At 35.5% G+C, this 21,639-nt stretch overlaps 1 protein-coding gene across 13 annotated transcripts in view; it reads left to right on the plus strand.

Annotated features, from left to right (window-relative positions):
* Nucleotides 1-21,639, plus strand: part of ZNF438 (zinc finger protein 438) — a 161,689-nt gene that overhangs the window by 77,386 nt on the left and 62,664 nt on the right. For 9 of the 13 annotated variants that reach the window (XM_023536183.1, XM_023536177.1, XM_023536182.1 and 6 more), the window contains one exon: nucleotides 6,292-6,367. The exons of the other annotated variants lie outside the window; for them this stretch is intronic. The gene's annotated coding sequence lies outside the window, so the exon portion shown is untranslated. The remainder of the gene's footprint in view (nucleotides 1-6,291; nucleotides 6,368-21,639) is intronic. 13 annotated transcript variants of the gene reach the window in all.

The following is a 21,639-nucleotide window of genomic DNA, read 5'->3' on the forward strand; positions in this document are numbered from 1 at the left end:
AAACTCACTCACTCTGAGCTCCAGCGCTGAGGCAGTAGCTCAAGAGGCACCAGAGACATTCAGAGAGGAACTGAATTGTCTGGCTTCAAGGCAAGGGCTAGAGGGCAGCCTTCTCCCAGGCAGAAGTGCTGGCAGAAGACATTATTCTTTCGTTGAGCTCTCCCCCACCCAATCTGCAAACAGAGGCAGCCACCAGGTCTGAGTCTCCATCAACCTGCATAACACTGTTTGCCTTACTCTGGTGATTCCCTGAGACCTCACTCCACCCAGTATTCGGGACCACCCAAACTGCTTCTAGTGGCTTTTCCATACATACAGCCTGTCTTGGATCATACTTCTATGGACTTTCCTAAAATCTCTCGAAGGTTCACAAACCCCAAACAAATCATGTGTGGCCTCGGCATGTCCTTTACCTCTTGCTGAGTGGCCCCACGCTTGGTACTACTGGCACCTAGTCTTGATTCACAATTTGGTCTTGGAAATTAAACAATATACTTTTAAATAAACTGTGGTTCAAAGAAAAATCACAAGGAAAATTAGAAAATACTATGAACCATATAAATAAAAATCAAACTAATATTTGTGCAGCTTAAGTAGTCTATAGAGCAGAGGTCCCCAACCCCTGGGCTGCAGACCAGTTCCAGTTGGTGGCCTGTTAGGAACCGGGCTGCACAGCAGGAGGTGAGCAGCATGCTAGCTAGAGAAGCTTCATCTGTATTTGCAGCCTCTCCCCAGCACTAGCATCACCACCTCAGCTCCACCTCAGATCATCAGGCATTAGATTCTCATAGGAGCACTGGTCCTTGGTGTCAAAAAGACTGAGGACTGCTGCTTTAGAGAAAAATGTATACCTTTAAAATACTAGCATTAGAAAAGAAGAAAGGTCTAAAACAAATGATCTAACCTTTTATCTTAAGAACCTGGAAAAACAAAAGGAAAATAAACCTAAAGTACAGAGAAGGTAGAAAATGAGAAGTAGAAATAAACAAAATAGGATCTTGTAAAACATAAGTAATTAAGAAAATTAATGGGGGGAAAAAAGCTGTTTTTATTATTTTTTAACAGATCAGGTTAGTCGGTCCTCTTTAGTGACAGTTCCGTGCTTTCAATGTATTGCAAGATGTAAGAGGGTAAAGCTGTTAGTGTCTTTACAATTGGAGAGGTTTTAAAATATTTGCCATTTTTAATCACAGTCATATTTTTGAAGATCTCAGCTATGAGAGCAAAGAGGACTAACTGAGCTGAAATTCCCAAAACAGAAGAGTCCCTATGAGCTGAGATTTCTAATGGTCATCTTTCTTGAGTTTGTTTGCCCATAATGGACACTGGCTTAAAATCAAGCTTTCTATGGGAGTGAGATTCTACTAGAGGAAAGAGAAACCACTGGAGTTTTGATGTCATTTAGTCTGCCATGGTGAACTAGAACGTAGAGAGTCATCAGACACACAGTTTTTCTTGTCAGTTGTTTGCTGAGCCTTGGGGCAGTATGGGAGGCTGGGAAGTTCAGCTGGAAATATACAGTGAAGTCGTCTGCAGCCTTGCAGTGTTTCAGAGACAGTCTCCATGGATGGTTTAGGGTGCAGCTGCAATAAATACACAACTAATTTCACCTTTGAGACGCTTTATGGTTGTTATATTCACAATATTAAGAATTCACTAAAAGTTATATGACATGTGAAAAATCAGGAAAAAAAATGTGTCCAAAGAAGAACGAACAATACATGCAGATCCACCAATGATCTTGGAGTTACCAGACAAGAATTTTTATAATTGTTTATAAATATGTTAAAGGAAATGAAAAGGTTAACAAAATGGATGAAGAGATGAAGGATATCAACAGAAAGTTGAGATCTATAAAAAATATAACGAGCAGATAAAAAATATAACAAGCAGATTTTTAAAAATCAATAAGGTTAGAGAACATTTAAATAATACTGTTAATCAACTTGACCAATTGACCAATTATTGCCAGTATTCTACTTATAGAACATTATTCCCCAAAACTGCAGAATGCACATTATTTTCAAATGTATATAGAACTTTTATTAAAATAGAACATATGTTAAGCTAAAAAGCAAGTCTCAACAAATTTCAAAGGATTGAAATCACATAGTATAGGTTCCACAATGGAATTAAAATAGAAGTAAGTAACAGAAAGACCTCAGTTTGCTTGGAAAATAAGCAATACACTTTTAAATCTGCGGGTCAAAAAATACAACCACATTAGAAAATATTTTGAACTGAATCAGTATCAAAAGTTGTAAGACACAGTTAAAGTAATGCTTAGAATTGTATAGTTTTAAAATGCATATATTTAAATGTAAGTTTGAACAAGCTGCCATCTCAAAAAGCTAGAAAAAGAAGTGTAAATAATTAACAAAGAAAGAAGATATAAAATAGAGAAAATTTGAAAAGTCGAAGTTGTTTCTTTGAAAAGGTTAACAATCGAATAACCCCTATGAAAAAAGAGAAAGCTTAAATTGACAATATGGGTATTAATAGGAAACATTATTAGAGGTCCAAGAACTTTCTGAAGGGTCAGAAAATATTGCAAACAACTTTATGTCACTGCATTTGGCAATTTATGGAAAATGGACAAATTCCTTGAAAAATACACTTTACCGAAATGATACAAAAAGAAGTAAAAATTCTGAATAGTGCTATATTTTTTAAGGGTGTCAGTACCATAATTAGAAAACTCCCTACCACTAATAATGTTCTTCAACTGAATTAGGTCTCAGTATCGGATCTTTGAATGCTTTTAGGAAATTTAAAACTTCACTGTGGCTGACGAGTTCTACACTCAACCCACTTTCCATGTAGTTTCTTTCAGATTGATTTCCATTTATTCACATCTCTTTTGTTGGAGTATAAGGGGGCCAATTAATTATACCATATTTTCTGCTTCCAACTTCTGAACCCTCCTTTGAGAAGTAGACATAACTTAGAATAAAAGTATCACCTTCATCTGTGGGGAAACTGTATAAGAGTGTGCTTACATCTGCATCTAGTCTTCCTACCCTTTCAAATTGGACTGACTTAACTTGCTCTGTTGATTTTACCATGTACATGAGAGAAGGACATATGTGGGTTTAGGAAAGCAAGTTCTAAGAGGTAGTGAGAAACTGATGACATTTGTGGCCAGACATTTGCCCTGTCTCACCAAACAGATAAGACAGAGAGAGAGAGAGAGAGAGAGAGAGAGAGAGAGAGAGAGGAGGGGAGGATGGAGAGAGAATGGTGATTTGTCACCTATCAACCTGGGTGAAGCCCTAGTCTTATTCTCTCTTTTTCCTGGGGGTCAGACCTACTGTACTCAAATGGGACCAGTAGTTCCCCTGTTAACCTACTTCTGGTTCCTTACATCATCTGGACCCTCTATTTTGAACATTTTTTGTAACTGATCTTTCCTCAGAGCTCCTCTCTCCTCCCCAGAAATTTAAACCTGACTCTTGTAGACAGTGCCATTTTTTTTCACAGCCATCTCAAGAAAAATACTGAATTTTTCTAACTCTAGATTTTAAAGGAGAGTTGATGTGTTTCTTTGTTCCTCACTGTCAGTTTAGTGATCAGCATGCCCCCTTTTGTGCATGAGTTCCTTCTAACTCTTAAGCTACCATCTCTCCTTTCTAAGTCTTGTTATTGGTTGACTTCAGGGCATTACTTCATCTTCCTCAATTATGTCAGTTAGCATCAGACTGGAAACTCTTCTCTCCATCCCACACTATGTGATTATAATCTGTTTCTCCTAATTCATATTTTTGAGTTTCTGATATTCAGAACTTTTTTAACTTGCTCAATTTTATCAACCAGAATCATTCCAAGATCTCAAATACTAAAATCCCCTCTCTTTTTCTTTCTCTCCTTTTCTGGCATTTTTTTGCTCTCAAACTCTTAAGTTCAGATATTTCTTTATATACTGTCTCTTCATCTCTCCTTCTCTCCCTCTTTCTTTCTCTCTGTCTCAATAAATAGCCTTACCATTGGATGTTTAACTCCTTCAACTTTACCCCCTTACACACAATTTTTACTTATATCCATCACCCATCCTTTCTTTCATTTCTAATCACAGAAAACTGTTTTTCCTCTTTAATATGGCCAACTCTCTCAGAGTTCTTGTTCCCATCTTCTCTTGAATTTGCTCCATTATTTATTTTTCTCCTTCTACATCTTTTACTAGTATTAAAAAGTGAACAGCAAAAACAATGAAAAATGTTGTTAACTTTCAGACTCTTCCAGGCTTCTTAGAAGAGTAAAATTTACTAGTTAATCCTCCCTTCTCCTTTTTCTTTAATCACACAGTTATTTGAAGTGTTTGTTCTCTTTTACTGCCTTCCTGAAAATTCTTTCTAAGGTCACCAGTGACTGTTAAGTTCTTCTTAGTTCTCCTTCCGGCCCAAAAAGGCAGGGCAGTGTATTTCTTCCTTTTGCTCCTCTTTCTTGACTTTACTGATGGACATCAGTCTTTTATGGGACGTCTCCTCAAATAAATAAGTCTTTTAGGAAATAAGCATACAGTTCTATTGACTTGCTACAGTAAGAGAGACCACACAGATGATTCTGAAGTGATGTCTCCTTTGAGGAAATGAGTTTAGGGATTTTCTTGATTATATGTTAGACTCTGAAATTCAAAGGTAAGATACCAGAAGTTAAAATGAATCTAAAAAAAAATTGATTTTTTAAGGTGATGGTCAATGCGCACAACACATGGTTGCGATTGAAAAGAAAGGTCTCTTGAGGCCCAAGACACTCTGCATTTGTAACTGTATAAGTGGATGGTGGTAATTGTTCCAGTCCTCATCTTACATAACTGATGGGGTGATTGTTCTGGTTCTCCTTTTCAAGCATGTATTTAGAGAAGTTTTTACTTTTTACTTTCATTGCATTTGCCTTGGTTTCTTCTTACCTTGACAATTGCAGTAATTATATCTCTTTTGAATTTTCTCATAGTAACTCTTACTCTAGAACTAGAGCCATCTTTCTAAAATATAATTTCTAATGTGTTGTCTCTGGAAAAATCCTTGATGGCTTCTTTTATGTATAAATAAAACCCCATGTATTAAATGTAGTATTCAATCCCTTTCACTCAACCTCAAATTCCAGTCCTTGTCTATGAGTCTGTCAGTCTCCTGCTTCTCTCACCCTCCCTCCATCCTTCTCTCTCTTCTTCCCTCCTTCCCTATCTTCCTCCCTCCTTTTCCTATTTTCTACTTTTCTCTACCCCCAAACTGTATTCTTAGAGAGTGTATTAACTATTTCCGAGCTCATGCTATACGTTATGGCCTCTACGCCTAAAATAATTTTTATTTCTTCGTGAATGCTGTTACCAAACCTTACCTGTATCTGATTGTTAAAAAGTTTTATCTCTTAAAACTCTTATTTAAATTTTACCTTTACAGAATATGATAGAACAGTATAACAAAGTACCACAGACTGGGTGACTTAAATAACAGAAATTTATTTGCTCAGTTTTAGAAGCTAGGGGTCCAAGATCAAGGTGTACCCAGGTCTCATTCCTTCTGAGGCTCCTCTCCTTGGCTTGTAGATGTCTACCATCTTGCTGTATCGTCACATGGTCTTTTTACTGTGTGGACACATCCCTGGTGTCTCTCTGTGTGTCCTAATCTCTTCTTATAAAGACACCATCGGATTGGATTAGGGCCTCATTTTAACTTAATCACCTCTTTAAGGGCCTTTATTTCCATATACAGTCACATTCTGAGGTACTAGAGGTTAAGGCTTCAACACATGAATTTGGGGATTGGGGAACACAATTCAGTCCATAAAACAGAGTCTACCCACACATTCCCTGTAGTAATTAATTAACCCTCTCTAAAATCTCATAGTACCTTGGATAACTTATTATATCTGCCTCGATACTGAGTTATCCATGTTTGTGTCTCTTCTGGTGGCTTGTGGGTTTCTTAAGGACAGGAACTCACTCTCTTTATCTTCATCTCTCTCTGCTCTAGTACTGAATAGAGCTTGATTGCTGGCTAAATTTTAAATGTTTAAATCAGGCTAAATAGCTAATATTTTTTCCAGAATTTTTAGGAAATCAACATAAAAATATATGAAGGGAATGTGTTATGTCTCCTATTTTAGAAGTCTTTGAGTATAGCTTGAGATTTTTATCTTAGGTCCTTAAATTATACGTAGTGTAAGTAGTATCAATTTTATAGGACTTCATATAACTCTTTTACGGTCTTTAAGGTGTAATCATCTAATTGATTTCTATGAGCTACCTATCAATCCTTTCAATTTTATTACTTTCATTAAATTTGTTTTCAGATGAAGATGAATGCCTGTCTCATCCAATACTGAAAATTTGAAGTTTAGAAGACATTGATAACTCAAATCACTTCAAGTAAGTTTGCTCACATCTATCTTTAGCACCAGCTTAAGATTGATTTAAAATATAAAGAATTAAATCTACCTTTAATTGACTCTTTCTCTACTCTCAGACTTCTCAGAATATCTTATAGTCTTGAATCATACATTTTGGAAAATAGTGGAAAGATGATTTTTTATTAAATTTTATGTGCTTATTAAAAATCTAATGTTTAAACTCATGTATTATTTTTTAAATGAGACTAACACCTCAAAGTAATTCTTTATTTTGTGTCAAGTCATTAAGTCTCAACTATGTGCCAGTGTTTTAAAAATGGTTTTTCTATTGTAACTAATATTTGTTTTTTGTTTTTTAAAGTCTTTATATGGCTTTTCTAAATGATTTATGCATTCTTGATTATAAAAGGGAGATAATTTGCAGTTTAGTGGCCTGTAAACCTTACATGTTTATTTATTCAGAAACTCAGCTTTGAAAAGTCATCTTAACCGACCTAAACTCTTAGAATTATCTCCTAATCTCCTATCTTCATTCTCTCTTCCTTTATTGTGTGTTCTGCTTCCAGATAGAGCTGTGTGTAGAACCACTCCAATAATATTAAAATGCTTTAATGGCTCTCCACTCACTCTTAGAGGGAATCCATACTCCTTTGCCTGGCGTTCAAAGCCCTCTACCATGCTCCTAAATATACACCCCACTTTAGCCAACTAGACCCTTTTCTATTCTCTAAATTCTCATTGTTCTTCATGTCTGTGTTCTGACATCTGGTTTTTCTTGATGTTTTTCTATGATGTTCCATGCTCTTCCTTTACTGTTTCCTCTGCCAGTTGAAATCTTGTGCAAGCTCTCAAGGCTCAGCCCAGGCGTAAGCTCCTCCATGAAGCTTTCCCTGATTGCTCCAGCTAGAAGCACTAGCTCACCTTTGTTTGGCTGACTTTATCTAATATTTTGTTTTTATCGCTAAGATAGTACATTTTACCATGCAGCTTTATTATTTGCATTTATGTCTGTCTTATCTCCCATCCTAAGTTGTAAGGATTATAAAATCAAACCCCTTGTCTGACTTATTTTTCTCTCTCACAGTGTGCAGCAAAGCCTTTAGTAGTGCTCAGTAAATGTTTGTTTAATAAATTAAGAATGTTCCTGGATTGTTCTCCCATCATCCTGGCTATCTTTCATTCTTATAGACACATATGGTTCGTATTCATGGCAACTATTCATTCCTGTTAGGCACTCCTGGCAGACTTCCACTCTGCCATTTTATCCTAGGAAAATACTGACCATAGTGTAATTAACAAGACATAGTCAGTTCCCAACCTAAGAAATAAACTGTATTCCAAAAGTCATGTCTAATTCTGTTGTTTGGAATGCAGAAAGCATTTTTTCCACAGAAACAATGTTATAAATAGTGGTTAGGTTCTCAGCCAGCCCTCCTAAGACTATTTAACTCATAAGTACCCGTACTTCTTTAACTATAGGCAGCCACCATGTATAACATTGTTTTGTAGAGAAAGTTTAGCTTTGGATATGAAAGCACATCTCCCATACCCTAGAGGCAGCAACAATAACTTTCTGGACAGCTTGAGCAGTACTAGGGCCGAGGACCAGGACTGGGGTTCTGGCAGTGGTTCAGCGTATTTGATACTCTCATGCCAATAGTTTTATGGTTTTCAGTATTTGCATAAGAGATATTTACTTGTAGGTTGCTGATACTCTCATGTCTTCTGAATTGAAGGCAATAGGCCACTTGCTCTTCTGATCTTCCCCATAGTAGGTTAGGATGGTTAACAGGGCTTCACCTGTTGTATCACATAGGTGGGTCATTTTTAAGTCAGATATTGACAAATTAGGAACTGTTTTACTATATTCCCCTTCCTGTTGTTCTACAGACTTACGGGAATTAAATATATAAACATGGGAAATATTTTTGTTATAAGAAAAATACATTTATAGGTATCAACCTTATATCTGACATCATATCAGTTTTGGTCGATAAGTGATTTTCATTTCTTCATTGGCATAGTGATACTGCCCATGAAAAATATGTCAGTGTATGCGTGAACAACCCTGGAAGTTGACAGTTTATGTTGTCAAGCTATAAGAAAAACACTTCATAAATTTTAGAGAATTTAATTTGTTCAGCCATCATCAGCTTTGAGCACAGGAGTGAATATCTGCTTTATGCCTAATGCTGCCGTAGATGCTGGGGCTGGGGAGTAAGAACCACGTACTATGCAAACTTTGCTTTCCCTCCAGGAACCTGAAATACAAAGAGTGAATTGTGAAAGAAACACTCGCAGTTCAAACAATGTTATTAACTGCATAAAATACTTCATGATGGTAACAAATACTCAAGATTATCAGAATGGCAATATCATTATTATTCGCCGTGGTTGTAAAAATAGCCGTAGGATTTCGGTTTGTCTTAGAGGAATGGTGAAGATTTAAATAAAGAGCTAGAAGAGGAAGTGATATTCCAGGTTGGATTAACAACATAAATAGAGAACTAGAGATATAAAAACAAACAAACAAACAAGTAAACAAAACAGCATTACTGGCTGGAACAGAAGTTTTAGTTTATATTGGGTGAGATAATAAGAGGGAAAATTACACTAGTGGTTAAACCCTGGCAGTGAATAAGAGTTATCCATAGATATTTTTAAAAATACAAGTCGCTGGATCTTTCCCCAGAACTAATAAATAGATTTTCTGGGGCATGAGACCTAAGCATGTTTTTCTTTTAAGGCTCCCCTAGTGGTTGAGAAGCACTGAATTGGAAAGATAGGCCAAATTTAGAAGAGTCTTGAATGCCTTGCTGAGGAATTGGGCCAATGTCCCTTAAGCAGTGGAAGCCCTCAGAGGTTTCTGAAATGGGTGACATGATTGAATTGGTGAGTGCCAAGATAAATGATTTGTCCACTGCATGTGAATGGAAGAGAAATAAGAAACAGCTTGAATCGTAGCAGTGGTGATGGGAAAAAAAGAGGAAGTTGCGTTTTTAAGTGTACTTAGATGTGTGGGAGTTGGTGATGTCAGCCTTGACCTCGGCATGATGTGTTTTATAAACTGATTATACAACTTCACCCGCATTAATTTGATCTCTTTTCTCTTATAACCTGATAACTTAAACAGTAATTGCAACCGGTTGCATTTAATGGAAGGAGACCATTGTCTACTCATGTACACATCCAAATCATAATAGTAAGTGAAATTATGTGTAAGAGGAATATGACCTAATATAACCATTATAAAGCACTTAATAACCACTCATATATACAGTAACACAACCCCTGCAGGATTTTTCCAAAAGCCAGAGACACATATGTAAGATAGTTATTGGCACATAATTCTCTAGCATTAAGTTGAAATTTGAAGAAATATACTAAATCATGCTATGCATTTTAATATTTTAGCATCAGATTTGATAATTACTTAATTTTTCTGGTAGAAGATCTATACCTGCCTCCTGACAATAGCAGCCAAACTTACTCTGAGCTTATGCTTCTCTCCTGCCCACATCCATTGTCAGTGTTGCCCCTTGCCTCCTATTCAGACCTATCCCCTGCTCGTGTCTGTCCATGAGCACCCCCATCTCATCCTCACCCAAGTGAGCCAGCAAAGAGGAAATATAAAGGAGTGAGATTTAAAGTTTTCTTGTGGCACTGACAAGTTGGATGATCCTGAGGATTCGCAATTCTGGCCCATGTGGGATATGACAGCTGTGAGATCAACATTCAGGAGTCTCAACCATGCCATAAGTTGGAAATAATTTATACTTCTTTGATGTGTTTTGAATATTTTATGTTTGGAAACAATGAGCCATATTCACTAGAAGAGAATAAGTTTAAGGTGCAGTGTTTTGAGTGACATGACCCCTTTTGAAAAGACTCAACATCATGGATTTTTTAAAGAGAACCACTCTCTGGGCTATTCTGTAATAGTACATACCTAACAGCAATTTCAACTGTGGTCTTCTTTGCCTGTAACAATTTATTGTTGTGTTATTAATGTTGCCACATCTCTTGAGTTAGTTTTCTATAGCTACTTAGGTTTTCACTAATCATCCAGATGTTTAACCAGAGAATGGATGGTCTGCTTAGATTTTAGAGATCCTGTAGGAGAAAGGGAAGAGAAGGAAACTAACGATTGTTGAGTTCCCAGTCTGTGCCATGTTTTTTAAATGTATTTTATAATTAACCCCATTTTACGAATGACCAACTTGGGATTTGGAGAGATTTAAAAATTTTTTAATGTCAGAAGTCAAGTCAGTAGCAGAACTTGGTTTTGATCCCAGATCTGCCCATCCAATTGTCTAAACAGCCTGGTCTTACCAGTCTGCGTGACTTTTATTGTTGGGAAAGATCACTGAACACAGAATCAGGGGCTTTGAGTAGAAGCTTTACCTCTGTCACTAACAACCTTGAACAAGTTATTTAACGCTCTCAGCTTCCGTTTCCTCATCTGTTATACGGGGATAAAACCTGCTTTAGTGACCATTTGAGATTATTATGAGATTAATAAGCTAGGGATTTTCAGTAAGATTTTACAGGTATAAAAACCAGTGGAAGATTGAGAGATTTTTAATTTAAGCAAAAATAAATTTTATAAAACACCCGAAACATTAAATGAGATGACTTGGACAGACTTTGTGGTATTTCACTTTTTAACATTGCTCTACAGACTTTCCAAAATAATATTTGTCAGTGTTGCAAGTCCAAAACACCATGATATGCCAAACTGCATGACCGAATCTAATATCTCAGTATAGTAGAGTCTTGGCCACATTTCAAGTACCTCTTTTTACTTAACCAGAAGCCGTTATTAGTTTTTATATCATATCGAATAGGTCTGAACTTTGGTAGATACTGAAGAAATATTCATGGATGAGTCTAAGCCTACTAAGTAAGTAGCAATAGACTTAACAGAATGAGTTGATATTAAGATTCTCAAGACAATTCTTTATGTTTTTGAAGTTTTTTTTTTTTAACAAGCTTGATTAATAAAGTTATATTTTGTAAAACTGATTTCACAAAACTGCTTTTCAGAATGTTTCCAGGTTTCTGGCAACTTTCATAGGTTACAGTATAGTGAATACTGAAAGACAACTATGAGCTATTACAATCTACTTATGCTTCTTTCAACTTTAAGAAATTTAGAGAACTCTTTAAGCTATAAGGACAGTGCTATGAATGAAGTGGCAGAGAGCCTGAGAAGTACCAAGGTCATGTCCTAGGCTTTCCTCAAACCTTTACCTAATTAAAGCTCTAAGTCTCTTATACATTGGACTGACAAAGACAAATGCCTTAGGAAGGCCAGCTGACACAGTAGAGAAATGGAATTAGACTTTAGATATGGATCCAGAAGTGTGCACCCGGATGTTCAGTCTGGGATTCTGAAGTGTATATGTCTCTCTTCATCTGCCATGCTCAGTACATCCCAGAGGGGGTTCTCTGATCCTCAGATGCAGACTTCCACATGGCTCCTAGAGCCAGCACTGCCTGCTTCCTAGATCGGGTGGATGGGCGATTCCAGTTAACGCCTGGTCCAGTGAGGTGAAAGGGAAAGTAGACATGGAAAGCAGAGAAAACACACAAAGCAGAGATTGTGGATAGATTTGGTCCATAGATGTGTCATGTTTGGCTTACACAATGCTTGTTTTAAACATGAATTAGTTTTTTACTAGTGTTATTTTAAGTAGTTACTTATTTAGTTTGCTATTAAGTTTGCTATTAACATATTTAATGTACAAATCCAGATTTCTGAGTTCTCTTGAAAACTGTGATCTGGCAACTTTAGTTCTACTTTTCCATTTGGCAGTAATCAAGTAGAGTGTAATAGAAGTTGCCTCTCTTAGTTGAGAGGCTGTGCTTTTCAGTTCTCACAGCCCCACCCTTAGCTGTTGATTTTCTTTAAATAGAATTAAGAGGAAAGTTAAATGTTACTTAGACTGCCTGCCATCTGTTAAAATTGGAAATAACAGGTTGATAGGATGGCATATTTCAGTATAAGTGAAAGAAAGTATATAAGTTTCATAGGGTTATCATAACAAAGTACTGTAAACTCGGTAGTTGAAACAATGAAATTTATTCTATCACTGTTCTAGGTGGCTAGAAGTCTGAAATCAAGGTTTTGGCAGGGCTGTGCTCCCTCAGAGGCCACTAGGGGAGCATCTTTCCTGCCTCTTCCAGCTTCTGGTAGCCCTAGCTATTCCTTAGTTAGTGGCAGCATAACTCCAGTCTCTACCTTCACATTCTGTGGCCTTCTTCCCTCTATGTCCAGATTTTTCTCTTATAAGGATAGCAGTGATGTTGCATGAGGGCCCACCCTAATCCAGTATAACCTCATCTTAACCTAGTCACATCTGCAAAGACATTGTTTCCAAACAAGGTCACATTCACAGATACTGGGGTTAGGACTTCAACATAACATTTGGGGAACGCAACAACCCATAATACGGGGCATATTTCTTTGTGGAGTGCAGAGCAATAGTTTAAGAACAGAGATCCTTGAGACAGAGTGCCTGGATTCATATTTATAATTTATTTGCTCTGTGGTCTTAAATAAGTTGCTTACCCCATTCAGTTCCTCCATGCCTTTATCTATAAAATGAGGATAATAGTACCTACCTTATAGGGTTGAAGTGAGGACAAAATGAGTTAATACATATAAAGCACTTAAAGCAGTGTGTGGCATGTGCTGAGTACTCAGTAAATCAAACTGTTTTTATTATTATTATTATTATTATTAGCTATTATTCATATACAATTTCTATACATACAAGGAGTAATGGTGCCAAAAATCTGTTATTTAAGATAGCATTATGAAACAAACCATGGACAAACTAAGACCAGTAGATAGAAATGATGCATTAAAAAAAAAAAAAAAAACTTGAACCAATTAAAAAAGAGAGTAAGAGACTGGAATTTTAATAGAATTTACTTTTTAATGCAAATAAAATAATTACAATATATTAAAAATGTTTAGCCTCCTCACTCTTTTAGGTTACTGCACAGCCTCTATATGCACTTGAAACTGATAAAGACCCAGGCAGAACTTCAAACACAAAAACTTAGATATTAACTGTTGGGTCAGTGATCACATGGCCTGTGGATAATTGGAGAAGTCACTCCAGGGAGAGCATCCAAGGAACACATGACCTCTAAGCATTCCTACCTGTTTCTTTAGCATCATGTTATTACTGTCTATCTCTCTCTCATAAATTCTTGGGTTGAAATGATCCTGGTTTCCAGTCTCTGGGTCAGAGATTGAGACTGAATAATTCTTTGAATTTAAATCATACTTTTCCTCCTAAGCAATTGTTTTGAGATGTTATTTCATTTTTCCAGATAGCCTTTATGTAAGATAAGCATACACCTTGAGTTTTATTTTTTAGTAAAAATTGAGAACTCTGGTAGAGAAGGTTTAAAGAGATGACAAAACTTTTTGAAATACCTGGATGAAAATTGTTCTGTAGGTTACTGGGTTTGTAGTACTACAGAATATATATGCCCATTCTCAAAGGTACTGCTACTCTGAAAAGAGAATATTCAAATAAAAGAAGAGTATCTTACCTAAATAGTGAAAGGGGCATTGTACATTTTATATTAATAAAAGAAGTTAGCCTATTTAATTTTTGGCAAAGAAGTGGTGTTTTATAGTTCAAGTATTAGTAATTTAGAACATTTTGATTAAATGATGAATTCATCAGGACTCGTTCAGTTGCAAGTGAAAGACAGCTCAAGCCAGCTTATGAAAATAAAAAGAACTTAATTGTTTATATAACTATGGTTTCCAGAGGTGCATCTGGCTTCAGGCATGGGTGCAGCCAGGAACTCAAATGATCTCATCTGGACTTTTTCAGATCTGCTGGTTTCTTTATTTGTCATCTTTCAAATGGGAGTATGATCAGTAAAATGGCCTCCAGTGGCTTGAGACTGTCATCTTCCTAGTTTAGTATTTCCAACAGAAAGAGAATTTGTTGGGCCAAACGTCCAGCTCTCTGCCCCAGAGAAGATGCAGATTGACTCTCTTTGATCTTACATGTGATAAATAATCACTGGGGCCCAGAGAATGGGCTACTCCGGTGGGGCATGTTTTCCCAATGCTGCACTAGCAGGGCATGGCCTAGTGACTGAAAGCTCCACTGGGGTCTCCTGGAGTGAGGGAGGCTTTCTCCAAAGGAATAGAAAGAAGAGAGATGGGAATGTGTGCTCAGCAGACTAAAACTGTCATAAATTCAAAGCATTATAAATGGTATGTGAAATAATTTAAGAGATTCTAACTTCTGAATATAAGATGGCAAATAAGAACTTTCTGCCTTCTCCTATTTAAAAAAACAAACAAACAAACAAACCATCCAAAACAAAGGAAATGAACAAAAATTCCAACTTTTTCTTTGATAAAAGGTAGATGACACCAATAACTCTAACCCATAAATATGAACAGAGTGTATGATACTGTGACTTAGTAGAGTAGGAGAAGGTGAAAACTTAAGCACCTACATAGGAGAACAACATTGACAGGAAACAGTTTTGCCTTGCAGAGCCCTAGACAGTTCTATGATGAGAGGTATCAGGTTAGGCTGAAGGTAAGGCATAGGGCTAGAAACATGATAAGCTGAAATCAACTGGTCTATAAAAGGACCACTTGATACTCACTCAGGTTGTTATCCCATGGCAGCCAGATAACTACCTTCCCCACACCCCAGAAGATGGAGGTCTATTCTTTGGAGAAGCTGAAACTAAAGAAAATCTAGGCTCAGGGACACAGAACAGTAGAGGTTGGGTAAAGTCTGCCTTGCTCTTAGAGCCACAGGAGCCAAACTTCCAAGTCCCAGAGAGAAACTGAATGGTCTCATAGAAAGACCCTGTGGTGATTCCCCTACAGAGAAAGTTAGATTGCTCTCCAGTTGCTCTTCATCGAAGTTCACCTTCAACAAGCTCAACCCCACAGATAGAACTGACAAGTTAGTGTACTAATAATTTACATTTAAATAAGGATAGTCAGCAGTGGATCACCAGATACTTTGGAATGCTGCCAATATGAAAGCAGAGATAAACAGAAACAAAGAAGTCTGAGAGACAAAAACTAGAGACAGCAGTAGAGACTTAAGAAACAAACTATAATTATTTTCAAAAATATGAGAAATTTTTGCATAGAAAATCGCCTTTTAAAAAAAGAATTAAAGGAAAGAAGAATTAAAGAATAAGAAATAGCTTGCAGAAATTAAAAATATGATAAACGAAAAATTCAGTAGAGGGATTGAAAGATAAATTTGAAGAAGAAATAGAGATATAATCCAGGAGGTCCAGTAGCTCACTAACACAAGAGAAAGTGAAAGAGAACTATCAAAGAAATAATAAAAGATATTTTCCTAGAATAGAAGGAAGAGATAAATGTTAAAGTTTCCAGAGGAGAAAATAAAAATTGCCAAAAATAAAAGTATTTAGAATAAGAACAAACAAGAGACTTCTCAACATCAATACTGATATGGAAACATCTAAATTTATGAAGTGTTCTCTTAAGGGGTAAATTTATCATAAAAAAAGGCATTTACCTGAGAGTTACTGTCAAATATCTCTAAATAGAAAGTTCCTTAGCACACTTAAAATATTCCATTTACAAATTTTTCATTATTTAAACTTATTTAAATTTTTGTACAATCTGAGGCAAATTTGTGTTTCAGAGATTTGGAGTATTTTCATGGTACTTATTCTGATTCCTCATTTTCTGATTCATCGTTTCACTCAACAGGTAGAGATGTTTTTCTCAAGGTACTCTGTGGAATTGATATTTCTTATTTTTTATGTGTCCCAACATAGTTATTTGCAGTGACAAAGTTTGGGTCCTAGTCTCTTAAAATGTTTGGCTACTATTTTATACATGTATAAAGCTAAATAATTATGAGTAATAAAATGTCAATGTAGAATATTAATTTTTGTCTTTTATCAGTAAAGAAGACAAAAGTCCTGAATGCTATTTTCTTCTAAAAATTAGAGGGGGCATCAAAAGTTAAAATTTAGTAGACATTTTTCAAATCTTAGTTATTTGAAAAAATAATAGTTTTAGTATTCAAAGAATATTATTATTTACTATAGAACAAATATGTTATTTTGGTATTTTTAGATTAAAAATCTTCAAATTGCATTTTAGTTTTTAAAACATTCTAAATTTTAGTCTGTGAATATTGCAAAGGAAATGACATTTATAGGTGCAGTGGAATCCCTTCACCCCCTTTTCGGGTTAAAGCCTAATGAAATGGAAAGCAAGTGTCTTTTCCCACTTAAAAAAGTTATATTGCATTCCTTAATGTATTATAATGAGGCCAAAATAATATAGAAAAATCAAGAAATGAAAGCGTGCCAGGATTTTTCTTGCCAATATAACTTTTTAGAATTGTGCTGAATTGCTTTTGCTATAAAAACCAGACCAACTAGTCTATTATGGATTCTTCAGGTGATGACATTGTGTAGAGGATTTTTATAGTTCTTTTGGCTCAGTAAGGTCAAGAATTTTAAATTAGAGTTATAGAACTGGAAAGCATCCTCTTATTCATTTTATAAATGAAGGAACTGAAGTCCTGAGAAATTATGATTTATCCAGGGTCACCCAGTTAATAGCAAAGGTTGGGTGAGAATTATGGCCTCCTAGCAGTCAGTTCAGTGATCTTTGTAAAAGACCCTTTGGGTTTATTCACACCATTACATCAGTGTTCATAATTTATTGCATTAGGCCCAACTAACAAATTACAAATTTGTGTTTAATTTGCTAAAGCGGAGGGAACATTTAGAATTAGGAATAGTGACAGTAACAGAAAACATGGGATGTCAAGAAGCATTTTGAAAAATCCTTGTCTAAGGTAGACGATGTCCCTTGATTAGGCTCTGGTCCTGCTCTCTAAAAGGAACTCCATTAATTATTCTCTAGGATCTGATTCTGACTTTTGGAAGGTTCTTTCTTGCTCATTTTCCTCCGCAGTCACACCTATGTAGACATTGGGGAGTATGCCCTCCTTGGAGGCTATCTAATCTTTATTTCCTGCCTCTGCTCATGCAGTTTGGCAGCTTGAGAATTGTTTTAAGGATCAAACCATTAAAGGCCTATTAGCAAGTCTTGTGGGTTTTTTGGCAATGTTATTCCCTTAGAAACTTAGTTGGCTTCTGATCTATCTTCTTGTAGTTAATCCCATGTGCTAGTAATAAAGTGACTACATGTCCCAGTTTGGCAGGAACAGTCATAGTTTATATCTCTTGTGCATGTTAAGTAATAATGTCCTCTTTCATTCTCTTAACTATTTCAATTTAGACAATAGATTGTATGATTATTCTAGCCAAAAGGCACACCAAAAAAATCCCAAGCCTAATTTATTCTTTTGCTTCCTTATCCATTCCTCTCTCTCATTTTGAAATAGATTTCACGGGAAGTTATACTTGATCTGCAGCAAAGCCGACGTCCCTCTGTTTACCTGAGAAAACATAACGGGCCAGTTTTGCTCAAAACCTTTTTCAGTCTTTGCCCTTATTGTGTGAAATCTGGGAGCAATCAGCTTTTCCAACCCTGGGAGCCCCCAAATTTCTGGATTCTCTTATTTTATTTCTGCTCTCAAACCTGTCAGTTCCTGCCTGTGCATATTTTTTTTTCTTATAAATTCTCAATAAATGCAGCAAATAATATCGTTATTCTAATATTATATTTTCCACCTCCCCTCCCCATAGCTATAGACTTGGTAGACACTCATTCTACTTTTGAATCTATCTCAGGCATTTTTTTACAATCGAGGTATAATTTACATAAATACACAGCTCTGAAGCATTCAGGTCAATGAGGTTTGACAACTGTATACACCTGTGTAAATCACCAACCAAAATAGGATATAGGACATTTCCATTACCCAGGATAGATGCCCCTTTCCAGTTAATTCCCCACTTTGCTCCACTGGAAGCAACCCCTTGTCAGCTTCTGTGACCATGGATTCCTTTGGCAAGTGGTACTTTTATTAAGTGTTTGTGATTGCATGACATAAATATCTTTCCATCTTTTATTCAGTTTCTTCATTTCCTGTTGCCTGGCTGCTAAGCAGTTGCCAGATATTTTAGATTTTTTGTTTGGTGTACACTCCACTTAAATATATGATTTTTTATGTTAGTTAGGGAAAGCTAACTGCTGTAATAAATGGACTCCAAAAAATATAATACCTTAAACCTAATTCAGTTATATTTATTGCTAATGAAACAGTGCATTGAAGGCATTCCTGATCAACAGGTGAGCTTTTATAACCTGGGCCTTTGAGTCCTGTAGCAAGTGGGGAAGGAGAGCATGAGCACACCTTACCTGCTTCTGAAAAGCCTCAGCCTGAGAACTGAGATTCAGATGCTTCCACTGACATTCTTTTGAAGAAAACTATTCACAAGGCCACATGTGGTGCAAGGGGGAAGGTTTTGGAAATGTAGACTCTGTCTGGACAGCCATATCTCAATGACAGCTCACAGGGTTGAAAAGCAGTTTGGGTGATTAATAGTCTCTGTGTTAACAAGGTTAATATCACAGCTTTTATTTTGTTTTAATAACATAACTTGGCAACATAATAACATATTGCTTTTCTTGTGTGTCTTCATATTACTCCCTTTTCTTTGGGTTATATTTTTTTGTTGTTGTTTTTTGAATAAACATTTTAGTATTTGCAACTAAAAAAAATGGTATTGCTATTTCTGTGGTAGAAATGCTCAAAGCAAATGCAACTTATTGTCTTTTTTCTGATGAAATTAAATTATCTCTGGGCATCAACAGATATACTTTTACTCTTAAAAGACAAGGATCTCTGGTATCACTATTTCTAGTCAATATTTAACTAGAGATCTGAGCCAGGAGAAGAAAACTGTCATTATTGGCAAATTATATGATTGTCTATGTAGAAAATTTTCAAAACTCCAAAGCTAAAATCCTCAAATTAACTAGAGTGTTTAGCAAGGTTTTTGGATACAAAATAAACATAGGAAAGCCAATTGCATTTCTGTAGACTAGCAACAACAACAAAACATAATGTAATTTTAAAAACATTTTGTTTTGAAATAATTAACATCTTACATAGCCATGGTATATATTTTTTTCAAAACTAAGAAATTAACATTGATATAATAATGTTAACCAAACTATGCCTTTATTTGGGTTTCCCTAGTTTTTCTACTGATGGCCTTTTTTTCAAGATCAAGTCTAGATACTATAGCTCTTTAGTCTACTCTAATTTGTAGCAATTTCTTGGTCTTTTCTTTCAGAGCCTGACACTTTTGAGGGTAGTGGTCAGATCTGTTGTAGAATGGACCTCAATTTGGGTTTGTCTGATGTTTTTTCCTGATTATATCACTTACGTGGTATCACTGGTGATGTTAACCTTGATCAGTTCGTTAAGGTGGTATCTGCTAGGTTTCTCCACAGTGAAGTTACTATAGAAAATATAATTTTAAACATATACAATTTTAATAGCAACACAATATAAATAACACTTGAATAAATCTAAAAAATGTCTATGATCTTTATCGAGAAAGTTATAAACTTGTATTGAAAGATATTATAATCCAGTTAAATGGGGAGAACCTCCATATTAATGGATTGGAAGACTTAGTGTTGCAAAGATGTTACTTCTCTCAGTGCACTTAGAATAAATTCCTAACAGATTTTGGGGGTCTTAACACTGGTACTATTATTATCATAATTATTGTTATTGTTGTTGTTATTTTTGTGATATTTAACATTATAATTCTGAACTTGTTGAAGAGAAGTAGTCCAAAAATTACAGACACTCCTGAAGAACAAAGTATTTTTCCTGCCTTACACTGTGACTTAATATAAAACAATAATAATTAAGCCAGTGTGTGGTGTAAGGACATATAAATTGGCCAATGGAAAGAATAGAGGATTCAGAAACAGATCCATCTATATCTGGAAATTTGATTTATGACAAAATTGGTATTGTAGATCAGTGAGGAAAAGTTTGGATAGATTTTTCATTATAAGGTGCTATGGCAAGAGATTGCCCATATGAAAAAGAATAATAATGAATTCCTATCTCACAGCATACACAAAATGGGAAATGGTTAAATTATAAGTTGTAAATTAATTATAATTAAATTTAATCATAAAATTAGAAGCAGGAAAAGATTGAAGAAAAAAGACAAAACTATCAAAGAAATGAAAACAAAATTGGAAGTAATGCAAGAGAAGGAGATGATACAGAAAAATAGTGAGGTCACAGAGATTAGAAATGAGAGAAGTCAAGTCAAATATATACTTAAAAGAGTGATGAAACACCTTTATTTAAAATATCATTGTTTACGATATACTGGAACCGTATTATTTATTAACTTTTTCATCCTACTGAGTGATGTGCCAGAAATCATAAAGTGATCTATACATTATTTGTAGAAAGTAAAGACTTGGAAACAACCTGACATGCAAAGAAATTCATTATCACTTTCTTAGTTTGCAGAAGTTTATCAAAAAGGCTTAACTAAGATTTATCAAATGACTATTGTACTTATTACTCTTTTACTTAAAGGCACTTTGTTTAACCCCATATACTTAGTAAGGGACATTTAGAAACCGTATTAATTTTAATACATATATACCAGTATATGAGTTTTTAGAGAACTTTTTTAATTTTAACATATGTTTAAAATACGTTTTTATCAAAACCTTGCAGCTATAAGTGTAGATCACTCAACTTAGGGGAAATGGTTACCATTTAATCTAATCTGCAAAGCCGGTCTTCAATTTCCAACCTATCTTCCAAATCAGACTTCTTTTTCTCAATAAAAGTACAGCTTGATTTTTCAATTCAAATAAATATGTTAATGTATGTCTCCATGACAACCATCACACAGTTGAATTCTAATGCTAATAGAGATAAATAGATAAGGCACAGAGCCTTACCATGTGTTTCCTGGATACAATAAGGTATGGCTGCCTTCAGTATTTCTTTGCACTCACTAAAGTCTTTGCGAATCAGTAGAGGTGATTTTTACAATTATAAGAGTATGGAAGAGGTAAAGTTCTTAAGTAGAAATGCCCTCACTACTGCTTCATCCTACTATACATCTGAACTTATAAAATACTAACATGGGCCCACATACTTCATTTCTTAATTAAATATATGTGTTATATGTACATATATGATGAGGAAAGAACAAATTCTTACTTAGTGCCTTGATTAAAGGAGGATTTACAGGTTTGGTTTGGTATCCAGGAGGGTTTTTATATTCCAGGGAAATGCACTAGACAGGATTAGTGAGTGGCAC

Source organism: Pteropus vampyrus, unplaced genomic scaffold (assembly GCF_000151845.1).
Source record: "Pteropus vampyrus isolate Shadow unplaced genomic scaffold, Pvam_2.0 Scaffold150, whole genome shotgun sequence".
NCBI lineage: Eukaryota > Metazoa > Chordata > Mammalia > Chiroptera > Pteropodidae > Pteropus > Pteropus vampyrus.